The sequence below is a fragment of the Petromyzon marinus genome (assembly GCF_048934315.1).
Source record: "Petromyzon marinus isolate PM22_M1 ecotype Great Lakes invasive population chromosome 80 unlocalized genomic scaffold, UKy_Petmar_22M1.pri1.0 chr80_unloc.1, whole genome shotgun sequence".
Taxonomy (NCBI): Eukaryota; Metazoa; Chordata; class Hyperoartia; order Petromyzontiformes; family Petromyzontidae; genus Petromyzon; species Petromyzon marinus.
The window spans coordinates 1,275,445-1,294,902 of record NW_027422629.1 but is presented as its reverse complement, the minus strand read 5'-3'; the positions used below and the strand labels follow the sequence as shown (position 1 = coordinate 1,294,902).

The window sequence follows — 19,458 nt, the reverse complement described above, 5'->3', positions numbered from 1 at the left end:
TGGTGATGGTTGTGGTGATGTTGATGGTGGTGATGGTGGTGATGGTGATGATAGTGGTGATGGTGGTGGTGACGGTGGTGGTGGTGCGGTGGTGGTGACGGTGGTTGGTGATGGTGGTGTTAATGGTGGTGATGGTGGTGGTGATGGTGGTGATGGTGGTGGTGATGGTGGTGAGTGGTGGTGGTGGTGTGGTGGTGGTGATGGTGGTGACGGTGGTGGTGTGGTGGTGATGGTGATGGTGGTGGATGGGTGAGGTGGTGGGTGATGGTGGTGGTGATGGTGGTGGTGATGGTGGTGGAGGTGGTGATGGTGGTGGTGGTGATGGTGGTGGTGGTGATGGTGGTGGTGGTGATGGTGGTCGTGATGGTGGTGGTGGTGGTGATGGTGGTGGTGATGGTGGTGGTGACGGTGGTGACGGTATTAGTGACGGTGGTGGTGATGGTTTTTGCAGGGCAATGGTGATGATGTGGGCGAGAGGGATCCATCCAACTCCGTGAGTCCTCGCCCGACACACTCACCTGTACTGTAGAGGTAACACACATGTACTGTACACGTAACACACCTGTACTGTACAGGTAACACACATGTACTGTGCAGGTAACACACATGTACTGTGCAGGTAACACACATGTACTGTACAGGTAACACACATGTACTGTACAGGTAACACACCTGTACTGTACAGGTAACACACATGTACTGTGCAGGTAACACACATGCACTGTGCAGGTAACACACCTGTACAGTACAGGTAACACACATGTACTGTGCAGGCAACACACATGTACTGTACAGGTAACACACCTGTACTGTACAGGCAACACACATGTACTGTACAGGTAACACACCTGTACTGTGCAGGTAACACCTGTACAGTACAGGTAACACACCTGTACTGTGCAGGTGACACACCTGTACTGTACAGGTAACACACATGTACTGTACAGGTGGCATACCTGTACTGTACAGGTGGCACACCTGTACTGTACAGGTGACACACCTGTACTGTACAGGTAACACACCTGTACTGTACAGGTGGCACACCTGTGCTGTCTAGGTGACACACCTGTACTGTACAGGTAACACACCTGTACTGTGCAGGTGACACACCTGTACTGTACTGGTAACACACCTGTACTGTCCAGGTGACACACCTGTACTGTACTGGTAACACACCTGTACTGTACAGGTGACACCTGTACTGTACTGGTAACACACCTGTACTGTACAGGTGACACACCTGTACTGTGCAGGTAACACACCTGTACTGTGCAGGTAACACACCTGTACTGTGCAGGTAACACACCTGTACAGTACAGGTGACACACCTGTACTGTACAGGTAACACACCTGTACTGTACAGGTGACACACCTGTACTGTACAGGTGACACACCTGTACTGTGCAGGTAACACACCTGTACTGTGCAGGTGACACACCTGTACTGTACTGGTAACACACATGTGCTGTGCAGGTAACACACCTGTACAGTACAGGTGTGTTACCTGTACAGTACAGGTAACACACCTGTACTGTAAGGTGACACACCTGTACTGTACAGGCAACACACCTGTACTGTACATGTAGCACACCTGTACAGTACAGGTAACACACCTGTACTGTACAGGTAACACACCTGTACCAGGTTGCCACGCCATGGGTTGACTGCTGTGCCAGGCTAGGTGCAGGAGGTCACAGGCCAGACCCTGCAGGTGCCATGGGTTGACTGCTGTGCCAGGCTAGGTGCACGTGGAGGTCACGTGACAGACCCAGCAGGTGCCACGGGTTGACTGCTGTGCCAGGCTAGGTGCACGTGGAGGTCACGTGACAGACCCAGCAGGTGACACGGGTTGACCGGCAGGTGGATCACCACCACCACCACCAGCTGTAGCACTCCTCACATAGCACGAGGAGGGGGTGAGGGAGGAGAGGGAGGGAGGGAGGGGGGAGGGAGGGGGAGGGAGGAGAGGGGGAGGGAGGGAGGGGGGAGGGAGGGAGGGGGGAGAGGGGGGGGAGAGGGGGGGGAGAGGGGGAGGGAGGGAGGGAGGGGAGGGAGGAGAGGGGGAGGGAGGGAGGGAGGGAGAGGGGGGAGGGAGGAGAGGGGGGAGGGAGGAGAGGGGGAGGGGGGAGAGGGGGGAGGGGGGAGAGGGGGGAGGGGGGAGAGGGGGGAGGGGGGAGGGGGGAGAGGGGGGAGGGGGGGAGAGGGGGGGAGGGGGGAGAGGGGGGGAGGGGGGAGAGGGGGGGAGAGGGGGGGAGAGGGGGAGGGTTGGAGGGAGGGGGGAGGGGGAGGGGGGAGAGGGAGGAGAGGGGGGAGGGAGGGAGGGAGGAGAGGGGGAGGGAGGAGAGGGGGAGGGAGGGAGGGAGGAGAGGGGGGAGGGAGGAGAGGGGGGAGGGAGGAGAGGGGGGAGGGAGGAGAGGGGGGAGGGAGGAGAGGGGGGAGGGAGGAGAGGGGGAGGGAGGGAGGGAGGAGAGGGGGAGGGAGGAGAGGGGGAGGGAGGGAGGAGAGGGGGGGAGGGAGATCTGATCGCGTTGGGGGTGGGGTTTGATACCGGGAGATTCTCTTCAAGTTGTTTCCATATTCACTTTCAAATCTAGAAACTCTTTCACGTTCTAAATCCCTCGCGAGACGCGAGATGAGAGGGGACGTGGATGGAGCCGGATCCATCCTCGTACACAGACAAAGATCCCCCGTGTAGCCTCTAACAGGCTGCAGGGGCAAGTGCTGTCAGCTAGCACCTCACACACAGACACAGACAAAGATCCCCCGTGTAGCCGCTGACAGGCTGCAGGGGCAAGTGCTGTTAGCGAGCACCTCACACACACAGACACAGACAAAGATCCCCCGTGTAGCCTCTAACAGGCTGCAGGGGCAAGTGCTGTTAGCTAGCACCTCACACACACATACACAGACAAAGATCCCCCGTGTAGCCTCTAACAGGCTGCAGGGGCAAGTGCTGTTAGCGAGCACCTATGAAGGCCAGAACGGTACACGAGAGGGTGGGTGGCCAGTACCACGCCCGACCGCCTTTGTCTCTCCAGTGGCGATGTTTACTACACCGCACCAGGTACTCATTTGAGGCTGAGTCGACCTAGGGGAGGCCCGGGACCGGTTCAGATAATCGTCACTGGTGTTGGCCGTGAGCGGGAATCGAACCCGGGTCGCCAGGTTCATAGCGCAGCGTAGCGCTAACCGCTACACTATCGCTCCCCACAGACACACACACACACACACTGACACACCCACACTGACACACTCACACACACTGACACACACACACTGACACACTCACACACACTGATACACGCACACTGATACACACACTGACATACACACACTGACACACACACACTGACACACACACACACACTCACTGACACAGACACACACGGACACACACACACTGATACACGCACACTGACACACACACACACGGACACACACACTGATACACACACACTGACACACACACTGACACACACACTGACACACACACACTGACACACACACACACACTGACACACACACACACTGACACACACACACTGACACGCACTGATACATACTGACACACACACACTGATACACACACACTGACACACACACTGACACACTCACTGACACACACCCACACACTGACACACACTGATACACACTGACACACACACACGGACACACACACTGACACACACACTGACACACACACACTGACACACACACTGACATACACACACACTGACACACACACTGACACACACACACACACTGACACACACACACTGACACACACACACTGACACACACACACTGACACACACACACTGATACACACACTGACATACACACACTGATATACACACACACACACAGTGACACACACACACACTGACACACACACACACACTGACACACACACACTGACACACACACTGACACACTCACTGACACACACACACTGACACACACTGATACACACACTGACACAAACACACACGGACACACACACTGACACACTCACTGACACACACACTGACACACACACACACACTGATACACACACACACACTGACACACACTGACACACACTGATACACACACTGACACACACACACACGGACACACACACGGACACACACACTGATACACACACACTGATACACACACACACTAACACACACACACACTGACACACACGCACACTGACACACACACACACTGACACACACACACTGACATACACATACAGGCACACACACTGATACACACACACACACTGACACACACACACACTGACACACACACACTGACACACACACACTGACACACACACACACTGACACACTCACTGACACACACACACACTGACACACACTGACACACACTGATACACACACTGACACACACACACACGGACACACACACTGATACACACACACTGATACACACACACACACTAACACACACACACTGACACACACACACACTGACACACACACTGACACACACATACAGGCACACACACTGATACACACACACACACTGACACACACACACTGACACACACACACTGACACACACACACTGACACACACACTGACACACTCACTGACACACACACACTGACATACACACACACTGACATACACACACTGATACACACACACACTCTGATACACACACACTGATACACACACACACAGACTGACACACACACACTGATACACACACACACTGACGCACACACACTGACACACACACAACTGGTCCTTTTGAATACTTCCATATATATACACGCGTGTGCCCGTGCAGTCTGTATCCATGCCTATGTATGTACATCCTTGCACATTTTACACATTCTTAACCCACTCCGAGCAGAGCGAGACTGTCCGTTCGTGTGTGAGTGTGTGTACGTGTGGTGTAGTGTGTAGTGTGTGTGTACGTGTAGTGTGTGTGTACGTGTAGTGTGGTGTGTAGTGTGTGAGTGTGTGTACGTGTGGTGTAGTGTGTACGTGTGGTGTGTAGTGTGTAGTGTGTGTGTACGTGTAGTGTAGTGTGTGTGGTGTAGTGTGTGGTGTGTGAGTGTGTGTACGTGTGGTGTGGTGTGTACGTGTAGTGTGTACGTGTAGTGTGTGTGTACGTGTAGTGTAGTGTGTGTAGTGTATGGTGTGGTGTGTAGTGTGTGTACGTGTGGTGTAGTGTGTGTGTAGTGTGTAGTGTAGTGTGTGTAGTGTATGGTGTGTAGTGTGTGAGTGTGTGTAGTGTGGTGTGTGGTGTGTGAGTGTGTGTGGTGTGTAGTGTGTGAGTGTGTGTGGTGTGGTGTGTAGTGTGTGTGTGTGTACGTGTGGTGTGTAGTGTGTAGTGTGTGTGTACGTGTAGTGTGTGTAGTGTATGGTGTGTAGTGTGGTGTGTGAGTGTGTGTACGTGTGGTGCAGTGTGTACGTGTAGTGTGTGTGTACGTGTAGTGTAGTGTGTGTAGTGTATGGTGTGGTGTGTAGTGTGTGTACGTGTGGTGTAGTGTGTACGTGTGGTGTGTAGTGTGTGTGTACGTGTAGTGTAGTGTGTGTGGTGTATGGTGTGTAGTGTGGTGTGTGAGTGTGTGTACGTGTGGTGTAGTGTGTACGTGTGGTGTGTAGTGTATAGTGTGTGTGTACGTGTAGTGTGTGTGTGGTGTAGTGTGGTGTGTGAGTGTGTGTACGTGTGGTGCAGTGTGTACGTGTGTGTGTACGTGTAGTGTGTAGTGTGTGTAGTGTATGGTGTGTAGTGTGTGAGTGTGTGTACGTGTGGTGTGTAGTGTGTGTACCTGTGGTGTGGTGTATAGTGTGTGAGTGTGTGTGGTGTGTAGTGTGTGTACGTGTAGTGTGGTGTGTGAGTGTGTGTACGTGTGGTGTGTAGTGTGTGTGTACGTGTGGTGTGTAGTGTGTGTACCTGTGGTGTGGTGTATAGTGTGTGAGTGTGTGTGGTGTGTAGTGTGTGTACGTGTGGTGTGTAGTGTGTGAGTGTGTGTGGTGTGTAGTGTGTGTACGTGTGGTGTGTAGTGTGTGTGTGTACTTGTGGTGTGTAGTGTGTGAGTGTGTGTGTACGTGTGGTGTGTAGTGTGTGTACGTGTGGTGTGTAGTGTGTGTGTACGTGTGGTGTGTAGTGTGTGTACCTGTGGTGTGGTGTATAGTGTGTGAGTGTGTGTGGTGTGTAGTGTGTGTGTACGTGTGGTGTGTAGTGTGTGTGTGTACGTGTGGTGTGTAGTGTGTGTGTACGTGTGGTGTGTAGTGTGTGTACCTGTGGTGTGGTGTATAGTGTGTGAGTGTGTGTGGTGTGTAGTGTGTGTACGTGTGGTGTGTAGTGTGGTGTGTAGTGTGTGTACCTATGGTGTGTATAGTGTGTGTGGTGTGTAGTGTGTGTACGTGTAGTGTGGTGTGTGAGTGTGTGTACGTGTGGTGTGTATTGTGTGAGTGTGTGTACGTGTGGTGTGTAGTGTGTGTGTACGTGTAGTGTAGTGTGTAGTGTAGTGTGTAGTGTAGTGTAATGTGTAGTGTGTAGTGTAGTGTGTAGTGTAATGTGTGGTGTGTAGTGTAATGTGTAGTGTAGTGTGTAGTGTAATGTGTGGTGTCTGTACATTGAGAGCGGTGGTGCAGTGAATCGAACTAAGTAGCTGGTGTAGCGGTGTGCAGTGAACATCGCCACTGGGGAGACAAAGGCGGCCGGGCGTGGTGCTGGCCACCCACTCCCTCGTGTTGCCGTTCCAGCCATCATAGGTGCTACTCACTACCAGCACTTGCCCCTACAGTCTGTTAAGGCTACACGGGGGATCTTTGTCTGTATATGAGTATGTGTGTGTGTTAAACTCGTGAACAACACTTGCCTCATTAGCCCGCGTAGGCTACACGGGGGACCTTTGTCTGTGTGTGAGGTGCTCGCTAACAGGACTTGCCCCTGCAGTCTGTTAGAGGCTACACGGGGGATCTTTGTCTGTGTCTGTGTGTGAGGTGCTAGCTAACAGCACTTGCCCCTGTAGTTTGTTAGAGGCTACACGGGGGATCTTTGTCTGTGTCTGTGTGTGAGGTGCTAGCTAACAGCACTTGCCCCTGCAGCCTGTTAGAGGCTACACGGGGGACCTTTGTCTTTGTCTGTGAAGGCGACCGGCACACAGACAAAGATCCCCCGTGTAGCCTCTAACAGACTGCAGGGGCAAGTGCTGTTAGTAACGAGTAGTAGCAGCAACCTATGAAGGCTACCGGCACTGTGGCACACACAGAGGGGGTGGGTGGCAAGCACCACGCACTCGGACTCTGCCTCTCCCTCCTCTCCCTCCTCCCTCCTCTTGTTCGCCTGGCTAGCCGAGTTCACTCTCCTCTTAGTTCTTGAGAAAGGATTTCACCACCACCATCACCTTCTTGAGAAAGGATTTCACCATCACCACCACCATCACCTTCTTGAGAAAGGATTTCACCACCACCACCACCACCTTCTTGAGAAAGGATTTCACCACCACCATCACCTTCTTGAGAAAGGATTTCACCATCACCACCATCACCTTCTTGAGAAAGGATTTCACCACCACCATCACCTTCTTGAGAAAGGATTTCACCACCACCACTACCACCGCCACTACCACCATCAACTTCTTCACCACCACCACTACCACCGCCACCACCACCATCACCTTCTTGAGAAAGGATTTAACCACCACCACCATTACCACCACCGCCACCATCACTACCACCATCACCTTCTTGAGAAAGGATTTCACCACCACCACCATTACCACCACCGCCACCACCACTACCACCATCACCACCACCATCACGACCGGCCAGCCGCAAGCGACGATCTTGGGTCACCCGGCGTACGGGGAAAGAGGGGTCCAGTTGGGGGAGCGGATTGCTGCACTGAGGGGAGAGTAAGGAAGTCGTTGTTACTGTCACTGCGATAGACTCCACCATCATCATCATCACCATCATCATCACCATCATCACCATCATCATCACCACCACCACCATCAGCATCATCAATCACCACCGTCACTGCCAGCCTCATCAGCCTCATCATAATCATCACAATCATTAGGTTCATCAGCACCCTCACTACCACCATCAGCAGCAGCAGCATCATCATCACCATCACCACTACCATCATCAGCAGCAGTATCATCATTCCCATCATCAGCATCATCGCCACTATCATCAACACTACCATCACCACCATCACCACCATCATCACCACGGTGGTAGCAGTAGCAACATTTCAAAGTTTTAGAAACCGCAACATTTTAAAAGTTTTAGAAACCGCAAACTTTTTAAAAGTTATAGAAACCGCAAAGTTTTAAAAGTTTTAGAAACCGCAAAGTTTTAAAAGTTTTAGAAACCGCAATATTTTAAAAGTTTAAAAAACCGCAAGTTTTAAAAGTTTTAGAAACCGAACTTTTTAAAAGTTTTAGAAACCGCAAAGTTTTAAAAGTTTTAGAAACCGCAACATTTTAAAAGTTTAAAAAAACGAAACTTTTTAAAGTTTTAGAAACCGCAAAGTTTTAAAAGTTTTAGAAACCGCAAACTTTTTAAAAGTTTTAGAAACCACAAAGTTTTAGAAACCACAAACTTTTAAAAGTTTTAGAAACCGCAACATTTTAAAAGTTTTAGAAACCGCAAACTTTTTAAAAGTTTTAGAAACCGCAAAGTTTTAAAAGTTTTAGAAACCGCAACATTTTAAAAGTTTAAAAAAACCGAAACTTTTTAAAAGTTTTAGAAACCGCAAACTTTTAAAAGTTTTAGAAACCGCAAAGTTTTAGAAACCGCAACATTTTAAAAGTTTTAGAAACCGCAAACTTTTTAACAGTTTTAGAAACCGCAAACTTTTAAAAGTTTTAGAAACCGCAAAGTTTTAAACGTTTTAGAAACCGCAAACTTTTAAAAGTTTTAGAAACGCAAAGTTTTAAAAGTTTAAAAAAACCGAAACTTTTTAAAAGTTTTAGAAACCGCAAACTTTTTAAAAGTTTTAGAAACCGCAAAGTTTAAAAAGTTTTAGAAACCGCAACATTTTAAAAGTTTCAAAAACCGCAAGTTTTAAAAGTTTTAGAAACCGAACTTTTTAAAAGTTTTAGAAACCGCAAAGTTTTAAAAGTTTTAGAAACCGCAACATTTTAAAAGTAAAAAAAAAGGAAACTTTTTAAAGTTTTAGAAACCGCAAAGTTTTAAAAGTTTTAGAAACCGCAAACTTTTTAAAAGTTTTAGAAACCACAGTTTTAAAAGTTTTAGAAACCACAAACTTTTAGAAGTTTTAGAAACCGAACTTTTTAAAAGTTTTAGAAACCGCAAAGTTTTAAAAGTTTTAGAAACCGCAACATTTTAAAAGTTTAAAAAAACGAAACTTTTTAAAGTTTTAGAAACCGCAAAGTTTTAAAAGTTTTAGAAACCGCAAACTTTTTAAAGTTTTAGAAACCACAAAGTTTTAAAAGTTTTAGAAACCACAAACTTTTAAAAGTTTTAGAAACCGCAACATTTTAAAAGTTTTAGAAACCGCAAACTTTTTAAAAGTTTTAGAAACCGCAAAGTTTTAAACGTTTTAGAAACCGCAACATTTTAAAAGTTTAAAAAAACCGAAACTTTTTAAAAGTTTTAGAAACCGCAAACTTTTAAAAGTTTTAGAAACCGCAAAGTTTTAGAAACCGCAACATTTTAAAAGTTTTAGAAACCGCAAACTTTTTAACAGTTTTAGAAACCGCAAACTTTTAAAAGTTTTAGAAGCCGCAAAGTTTTTAAAGTTTTAGAAACCGCAACTTTTTAACAGTTTTAGAAACCGCAAACTTTTAAAAGTTTTAGAAACCGCAAAGTTTTAAAAGTTTAAAAAAACCGAAACTTTTTAAAAGTTTTAGAAACCGCAAACTTTTTAAAAGTTTTAGAAACCGCAAACTTTTAAAAGTTTTAGAAACCGCAAAGTTTTAAAAGTTTTAGAAACCGCAAACTTTTAAAAGTTTAAAAAAACCGAAACTTTTTAACAGTTTTAGAAACCGCAAACTTTTGAAAGTTTTAGAAACCGCAACTTTTTAACAGTTTTAGAAACCGCAAACTTTTAAAAGTTTTAGAAACCGCAAAGTTTTAAAAGTTTTAAAAACCACAACTTTTTAAAAGTTTTAGAAACCGCAAAGTTTTAAAAGTTTAAAAAAACCGAAACTTTTTAAAAGTTTTAGAAACCGCAAAGTTTTAAAAGTTTTAGAAACCGCAAACTTTTTAAAAGTTTTATAAACCGCAACTTTTAAAAAGTTTTAGAAACCGCAAACTTTTTAAAACTTTTAGAAACCGCAACATTTTAAAAGTTTTATAAACCGAAACTTTTTAAAAGTTTTAGAAACCGCAAACTTTTTAAAACTTTTAGAAATCGCAACTTTTTAACAATTTCGTCGCAAAATCTTCGCGCAGGGCGAGGGGGGGAGGGAGGCCGGCCGGCACCAGTTTATTTTCCTTATTATTATTATTATTGCTCCGCTTTGCCTGCTCGGCTTGATAAACATTTCCAGTATTTTAATTTTGTTGTTGTCCTGAATCGTAGCAGCGATACGTAGTAGTAGTAGCAGTAGTATTATTAGTATTAGTAGTAAGTTAGTCGTCTGGTTTTTTTTTAAACACGTTAATATATTTCGGGAGGCAAACCGTGCACGAATTATTATTTTTTACCTTTTTTAGTCAAATTGCCTTTCAGGAATTCGGAGTGGCGAGTCATCCTAAAACGGGAATATTTATTTATTATATATATCTCTCTCTGTGTGTCTCTCTCCACATGTTAAATACATCTCACGCTCTTAGAGTTGTAACAGGAATCATAATGTAAGTGATCATCATCATTATTATTATTTGTAGTCGTAGTTTTCTTTGAGCAAGGCAGCTGCTGGGGCGGGGAATTGTTTTTTGTTTGATAAAAAATAAAAGTAGCCGTTGTTGCCTCTGCGTGTCAGGGTACAAGACAGAGCTCCACTAGTGGGGGGCAGCCGGTAGTGGGTGGGGGGCAGCCAGTAGTGGGGGGCAGCCAGTAGTGGGGGGCAGCCAGTAGTGGGGGGCAGCCACTAGTAGTGGGGGGCAGCCACTAGTAGTAGGGGGCAGCCAGTAGTGGGGAGCAACCCACTAGTGGGGGGCAGTCACTAGTAGTGGGGGGCAGCCACCATTAGTAGTGGGGGGCAGCCACCACCATTAGTAGTGGGGGGCAGCCACCACCAGTAGTAGTGGGGGGCAGCCACCAGTAGTAGTGGGGGGCAGCCACCACCATTAGTGGGGGGCAGCCACCATTAGTGGGGGGCAGCCACCATTAGTGGGGGGCAGCATGTCGTCCTACCTGCCGCCACGCGCGACCTCCGCCCTCCAGCGCCGACGATTGGCTGAGGCCGCGGCTGCCTCCTCCTCAACAACATCAACAACAACAACAACAGCTGCAACAACAACAACAACATCAACAACATCAACATCAACAACATCAACAACCACAGCCACAGCCACCACAACCAGAGCAGCAATGGCGACCGCCGGCCAAGTGAGCGAGAGAGGGGTGGGGGGAGGGTGGGGGGGGGTGATCACGTGGTCAGCGTCATCAACCACGTGGGGTGGGGGAGGGGGGGGGTGATCACGTGGTCAGCATCGTCAACCACGTGGGGTGGGGGGTGGGGGGAGGGGTGATCACGTGGTCAGCGTCGTCAACCACGTGGGGTGGGGGGAGGGGTGATCACGTGGTCAGCGTCGTCAACCACGTGGTGGGGGGGGGAGGGGTGATCACGTGGTCAGCGTCGTCAACCACGTGGGGTGGGGGGAGGGGTGATCACGTGGTCAGCGTCGTCAACCACGTGGGGTGGGGGGAGGGGTGATCACGTGGTCAGCGTCGTCAACCACGTGGTGGGGGGGGGAGGGGTGATCACGTGGTCAGCGTCGTCAACCACGTGGGGTGGGGGAGGGGTGATCACGTGGTCAGCGTCGTCAACCACGTGGGGTGGGGGGAGGGGTGATCACGTGGTCAGCGTCGTCAACCACGTGGGATGGGGGAGGGGTGATCACGTGGTCAGCGTCGTCAACCACGTGGGATGGGGGAGGGGTGATCACGTGGTCAGCGTCGTCAACCACGTGGTGGGGGAGGGGTGATCACGTGGTCAACGTCGTCAACCACGTGGTGGGGGGAGGGGGGAGGTGATCACGTGGTCAGCGTCGTCAACCACGTGGGGTGGGGGGAGGGGTGAGGTGATCACGTGGTCAGCGTCAACCACGTGGGGTGGGGGAGGGGTGATCACGTGGTCAGCGTTGTCAACCACGTGGGGTGGGGGGAGGGGTGAAGTGATCACGTGGTCAGCGTCATCAACCACGTGGTGGGGGAAGTGATCACGTGGTCAGCGTCGTCAACCACGTGGTGGGGGAGGGGTGATCACGTGGTCAGCGTCGTCAACCACGTGGGGTGGGGGGAGGGGTGATCACGTGGTCAGCGTCGTCAACCACGTGGTGGGGGGAGGGGTGATCACGTGGTTAGCGTCGTCAACCACGTGGGGTGGGGGAGGGGTGATCACGTGGTCAGCGTCGTCAACCACGTGGGGTGGGGGGAGGGGTGATCACGTGGTCAGCGTCGTCAACCACGTGGGGTGGGGGAGGGGCGATGATCACGTGGTCGGCATCGTCAACCACGTGGGGGGAGGGGCGATGATCACGTGGTCAGCGTCAACAACCACGTGGGGGGAGGTGGGGGGCAGTTTAGGGGGGGCGTGGGGAGAGGGGAGAGGGGGGTTGTTGTGTGTGGTGGTGGTGGTTGTGTGTAGTTGTGGTTGTGTGTAGTTGTGTGTGTAGTTGTGTGTAGTTGTGGTTGTTGTGTGGTGGTGGTGGTTGTGTGTAGTTGTGGTTGTGTGTAGTTGTGTGTGTAGTTGTGGTTGTGTGTAGTTGTGTGTGTAGTTGTGGTTGTGTGTAGTTGTGTGTGTAGTTGTAGTTGTGGTTGTTGTGTGTGGTGGTGGTTGTGTGTAGTTGTGGTTGTGTGTAGTTGTGGTCGTTGTGTGTGGTGGTGGTTGTGTGTAGTTGTGGTTGTGTGTAGTTGTGGTTGTGTGTAGTTGTGGTTGTTGTGTGTGGTGGTGGTTGTGTGTAGTTGTGGTTGTGTGTAGTTGTGGTCGTTGTGTGTGGTGGTGGTGGTTGTGTGTAGTTGTGGTTGTGTGTAGTTGTGGTTGATGTGTGTGGTGGTGGTTGTGTGTAGTTGTGGTTGTGTGTAGTTGTGGTTGTGTGTAGTTGTGGTTGTTGTGTGTGGTGGTGGTTGTATGTAGTTGTGGTTGTGTGTAGTTGTGGTTGTGTGTAGTTGTGGTTGTTGTGTGTGGTGGTGGTGGTTGTGTGTAGTTGTGGTTGTGTGTAGTTGTGGTTGTGTGTGTTGATTGTGGTTGTGTGTGGTGGTGGTTGTGTGTAGTTGTGGTTGTTGTGTGTGGTGGTGGTGGTTGTGTGTGGTGGTGGTTGTGTGTAGTTGTGGTTGTGTGTAGTGGTTGTGTGTGGTGGTGGTGGTTGTGTGTGGTGGTGGTTGTGTAGTTGTGGTTGTGTGTAGTTGTGGTTGTGTGTAGTTGTGTGTGTAGTTGTGGTTGTTGTGTAGTTGTGGTTGTTGTGTGTGGTGGTTGTGTGTAGTGGTGGTTGTGTGTAGTGGTGGTTGTGTGTAGTTGTGGTTGTGTGTAGTTGTGGTTGTGTGTAGTGGTGGTTGTGTGTAGTGGTGGTTGTGTGTAGTTGTGGTTGTGTGGTGGTGGTTGTGTCTAGTTGTGGTTGTGTGTAGTTGTGGTTGTGTGTAGTTGTGGTTGTGTGTAGTTGTGGTTGTGTGTAGTTGTGGTTGTGTGTAGTTGCGTGTGTTGATTGTGGTTGTGTGTAGTTGTGGTTGTGTGTAGTTGATTGTGGTTGTGTGGTGGTGGTGGTTGTGTGTAGTTGTGGTTGTGTGTGTTGATTGTGGTTGTGTGGTAGTAGTGGTTGTGTGTAGTTGTGATTGTGTGTAGTTGTGGTTGTGTGTGTGGTGGTGGTTGTGTGTAGTTGTGGTTGTGTGTAGTTGTGGTTGTGTGTGTGGTGGTGGTTGTGTGGTGGTGGTGGTTGTGTGTAGTGTGTGTTGAGTGTGGTTGTGTGTTGGTGGTAGTGTGTAGTGTAGTGTGTAGTGTAGTGTAATGTGTAGTGTGTAGTGTAATGTGTGGTGTGTAGTGTGTGGTGTGTAGTGTAATGTGTAGTGTGTAGTGTAGTGTGTAGTGTAGTGTGTAGTGTAGTGTGTAGTGTAATGTGTGGTGTGTAGTGTAGTGTGTAGTGTAATGTGTGGTGTGTAGTGTAGTGTGTAGTGTAATGTGTGGTGTGTAGTGTAGTGTGTAGTGTAATGTGTGGTGTCTGTACATTGAGAGCAGTGGTGCACTGAATCAAACCCGACGACCCGGGTTCGATTCCCACTCACGGCCACGAACACCGCCAATGGCGATTATCTGAACCGGTCCTGGGCGTCCCCTAGGTCGACACAGCCTCAACTGAGTAGCTGGTGTAGCGGTGTGTAGTGAACATCGCCACTGGGGAGACAAAGGCGGCCGGGCGTGGTGCTGGCCACCCACCCCCTCGTGTTGACGTTCCAGCCATCATAGGTGGTGCTCGCTAACAGCACTTGCCCCTACAGTCTGTTAAGGCTACACACTACACTATACACTACACTACACTATACACTACACTACACACTACACTACACTACTACACTATACACTACACTATACACTACACTACACTATACACTACACTACACACTACACTACACTACTACACTATACACTACACTACACTATACACTACACTACTACACTACTACACTATACACTACACTATACACTACACACTACACTACACTACTACACTATACACTACACTATACACTACACTATACACTAATATACACTACACTATACACTACACTATACACTACACTATGCACTACTATACACTACACTATACACTACAATGTACACTACACTACACACTACACTTCGCACTACTATACACTACACTATACCCTACACTATACACTACACTATACACTACACTATACAGTACACTACACACTACACTACTACACTACAATACACTACACTATACACTACACTACACACTACACTATTACACTATACACTACACTATACAGTGCACTATACACTACACTATACACTACACTATACACTACACTGTACACTACACTATACACTACACTATACACTACACTATACACTACACTATAAACTACTATACACCACACTATACACTACACTATACACTACACTATACACTACACACTACCATACACTACACTATACACTACACTATACACTACTATACACTACACTATACACTACACTTTACAATACTATACACTACACTATACACTACTATACACTACACTATACACTACACTATACACTACACACTACTATACACTACACTATACACTACACTATACACTACTATACAGTACACTATACACTACACTACTATACTACACTATACACTACACTATACACTACACTATACACTACTATACACTACACTATACACTACACTATACACTACTATACACTACTATACACTACACTATATACTACACTATACACTACTATACACTACACTGTACACTACACTATACACTATACACTACACTATACACTACACTATAAACTACTATATACCACACTATACACTACACTATACACTACACTATACACTACACACTACCATACACTACACTATACACTACACTATACACTACTATACACTACACTATACACTACACTTTACAATACTATACACTACACTATACACTACTATACACTATACACTACACTATACACTACACTATACACTACACACTACTATACACTACACTATACACTACTATACAGTACACTATACACTACACTACTATTCTACACTATACACTATACACTACACTATACACTACACTATACACTACACTATACACTACTATACACTACACTATATACTACACTATACACTACTATACACTACACTATACACTACTATACACTATATACACTACACTATACACTACACTATACAATACTATACACTACACTATACACTACTATACACTACACTATACACTACACTACTATACTACACTATACACTACACTATACACTACACTATACACTACTATACACTACACTATACACTACACTATACACTACACTATACACTACACTATACACTACACTATATACTACACTATACACTACTATACACTACACTATACACTACTATACACTATATACACTACACTATACACTACACTATACACTACTATACACTATACACTACATTATACACTACTATACACTATACACTACACTATACACTACACTATACACTACACTATGCACACACTGTACACTACACTATACAGTACACTATACACTACACTATACACACTATACACTACACTACACACTACACTATACACTACACTACACTATACACACACTGTACACTACACTATACACTACACTCTGCACACACTATACACTACACTACACACTACTATACACTACACACTACACTATACACTACACTACACACGACACTGCTATGGACTCGACACTACTATACTACTACTACACCTAGCCTGGCACAGCAGTCAGCCCGTGGCACCTGCTGGGTCTGTCACGTGACCTCCACGTGCACCTAGCCTGGCACAGCCGTCAACCCGTGGCACCTGCTGGGTCTGTCACGTGACCTCCACGTGCACCTAGCCTGGCATAGCAATCAACCCATGTCACCTGCTGGGTCTGTCACGTGACCTCCACGTGCACCTAGCCTGGCACAGCAGTCAGCCCGTGGCACCTGCTGGGTCTGTCACGTGACCTCCACGTGCACCTAGCCTGGCACAGCAGTCAGCCCGTGTGCCCTGCTGGGTTTGTCACGTGACCTCCTGCTGCACCTAGCCTGGCACAGCAGTCAGCCCGTGTCACCTGCTGGGTCTGTCACGTGACCTCCACGTGCACCTAGCCTGGCACGGGAACTGTAACGATGCTGACTAACCCCACACTCTCTCTTTGTCTCTCCACAGGCCGATCGCACGTCCAGGTACGAGTCCCCCGAATCACTCACTCACATCATTCACTCACTCACATCACTCACTCACATCATTCACTCACTCACATCACTCACTCACATCACTCACTCACTCACATCACTCACTCACATCACTCACATCACTCACTCACTCACATCACTCACTCACATCACTCACTCACTCACATCACTCACATCACTCACATCATTCACTCACTCACATCACTCACTCACTCACCACTCACTCACTCACATCACTCACATCATTCACTCACTCACATCACTCACTCACTCACATCACTCACTCACATCACTCACCACTCACTCACATCACTCACTCACATCACTCACTCACTCACATCACTCACTCACATCACTCACTCACATCACTCACTCACATCACTCACTCACATCACTCACCACTCACTCACATCACTCACGCACATCACTCACTCACTCACATCACTCACTCACATCACTCACTCACTCACATCACTCACTCACATCACTCACTCACATCACTCACTCACATCACTCACTCACTCACATCACTCACTCACATCACTCACTCACATCACTCACTCACATCACTCACTCACATCACTCACTCACATCTTTCACTCACTCACATCACTCACCACTCACTCACATCACTCACTCACATCACTCACTCACATCACTCACTCACTCACATCACTCACTCACTCACATCACTCACTCACATCACTCACTCACATCATTCACTCACTCACATCACTCACTCACTCACCACTCACTCACTCACATCACTCACATCACTCACTCACATCACTCACTTCACTCACTCACATCACTCACTCACATCATTCACTCACTCACATCACTCACTCACTCACATCACTCACTCACATCACTCACTCACATCTTTCACTCACTCACATCACTCACTCACCACTCACTCACTCACATCACTCACTCACATCACTCACTCACATCACTCACTCACTCACTCACATCACTCACTCACATCATTCACTCACTCACATCACTCACTCACTCACATCACTCACTCACATCACTCACTCACATCACTCACTCACATCTTTCACTCACTCACATCACTCACTCACATCACTCACTCACATCACTCACTCACATCACTCACTCACTCACCACTCACTCACTCACATCACTCACTCACTCACATCACTCACTCACCACTCACTCACATCACTCACTCACATCACTCACTCACATCACTCACATCACTCACTCACCACTCACTCACCACTCACTCACCACTCACTCACTCACATCACTCACTCACATCACTCACTCACATCACTCACTCACTCACTCACATCACTCACATCACTCACTCACCACTCACTCATCACTCACTCACTCACATCACTCACTCACTCACATCACTCACATCACTCACATCACTCACTCACTCACATCACTCACATCACTCACTCACATCACTCACTCACATCACTCACTCACATCACTCACTCACATCACTCACTCACTCACATCACTCACTCACATCACTCACTCACATCACTCACTCACTCACATCACTCACTCACATCACTCACTCACTCACTCACATCACTCACATCACTCACATCACTCACTCACTCACATCACTCACTCTCTCACATCACTCTCTCTCACATCACATCACTCACTCACATCACTCACTCACATCACTCACTCACTCACATCACTCACTCACATCACATCACTCACTCACATCACTCACTCACTCACATCACTCACTCACATCACTCACTCACTCACTCACATCACTCACTCACATCACTCACTCACATCACTCACTCACATCACTCACTCACTCACATCACTCACTCACTCACTCACATCACTCACTCACATCACTCACTCACTCACATCACTCACTCACTCACATCACTCACTCACATCACTCACATCACTCACTCACATCACTCACTCACTCACATCACTCACTCACTCACATCACTCACTAACTCACATCACTCACTCACTCACATCACTCACTCACTCACATCACTCACTCACTCACATCACTCACTCACATCACTCACTCACATCACTCACTCACATCACACACTCACATCACTCACTCACATCACTCACTCACTCACATCACTCACTCACATCACTCACTCACTCACATCACTCACTCACTCACATCACTCACTCACATCACTCACTCACATCACTCACTCACATCACTCACTCACTCACATCACTCACTCACTCACATCACTCACTCACATCACTCACTCACATCACTCACTCACTCACATCACTCACCACTCACTCACTCACATCACTCACTCAAATCACTCACTCACATCACTCACTCACTCACATCACTCACTCACATCACTCACTCACA

General features: G+C 47.7%; 1 long non-coding RNA gene across 1 annotated transcript in view; it reads left to right on the top strand.

Moving 5' to 3' along the window:
- LOC142908328 (uncharacterized) overlaps window positions 1-19,458 on the top strand; it is a 65,280-nt gene that overhangs the window by 4,631 nt on the left and 41,191 nt on the right. Inside the window, exons 2-3 of the long non-coding RNA XR_012931693.1 lie at window positions 452-493; window positions 17,062-17,078. This is a non-coding gene — a long non-coding RNA (uncharacterized LOC142908328). The remainder of the gene's footprint in view (window positions 1-451; window positions 494-17,061; window positions 17,079-19,458) is intronic.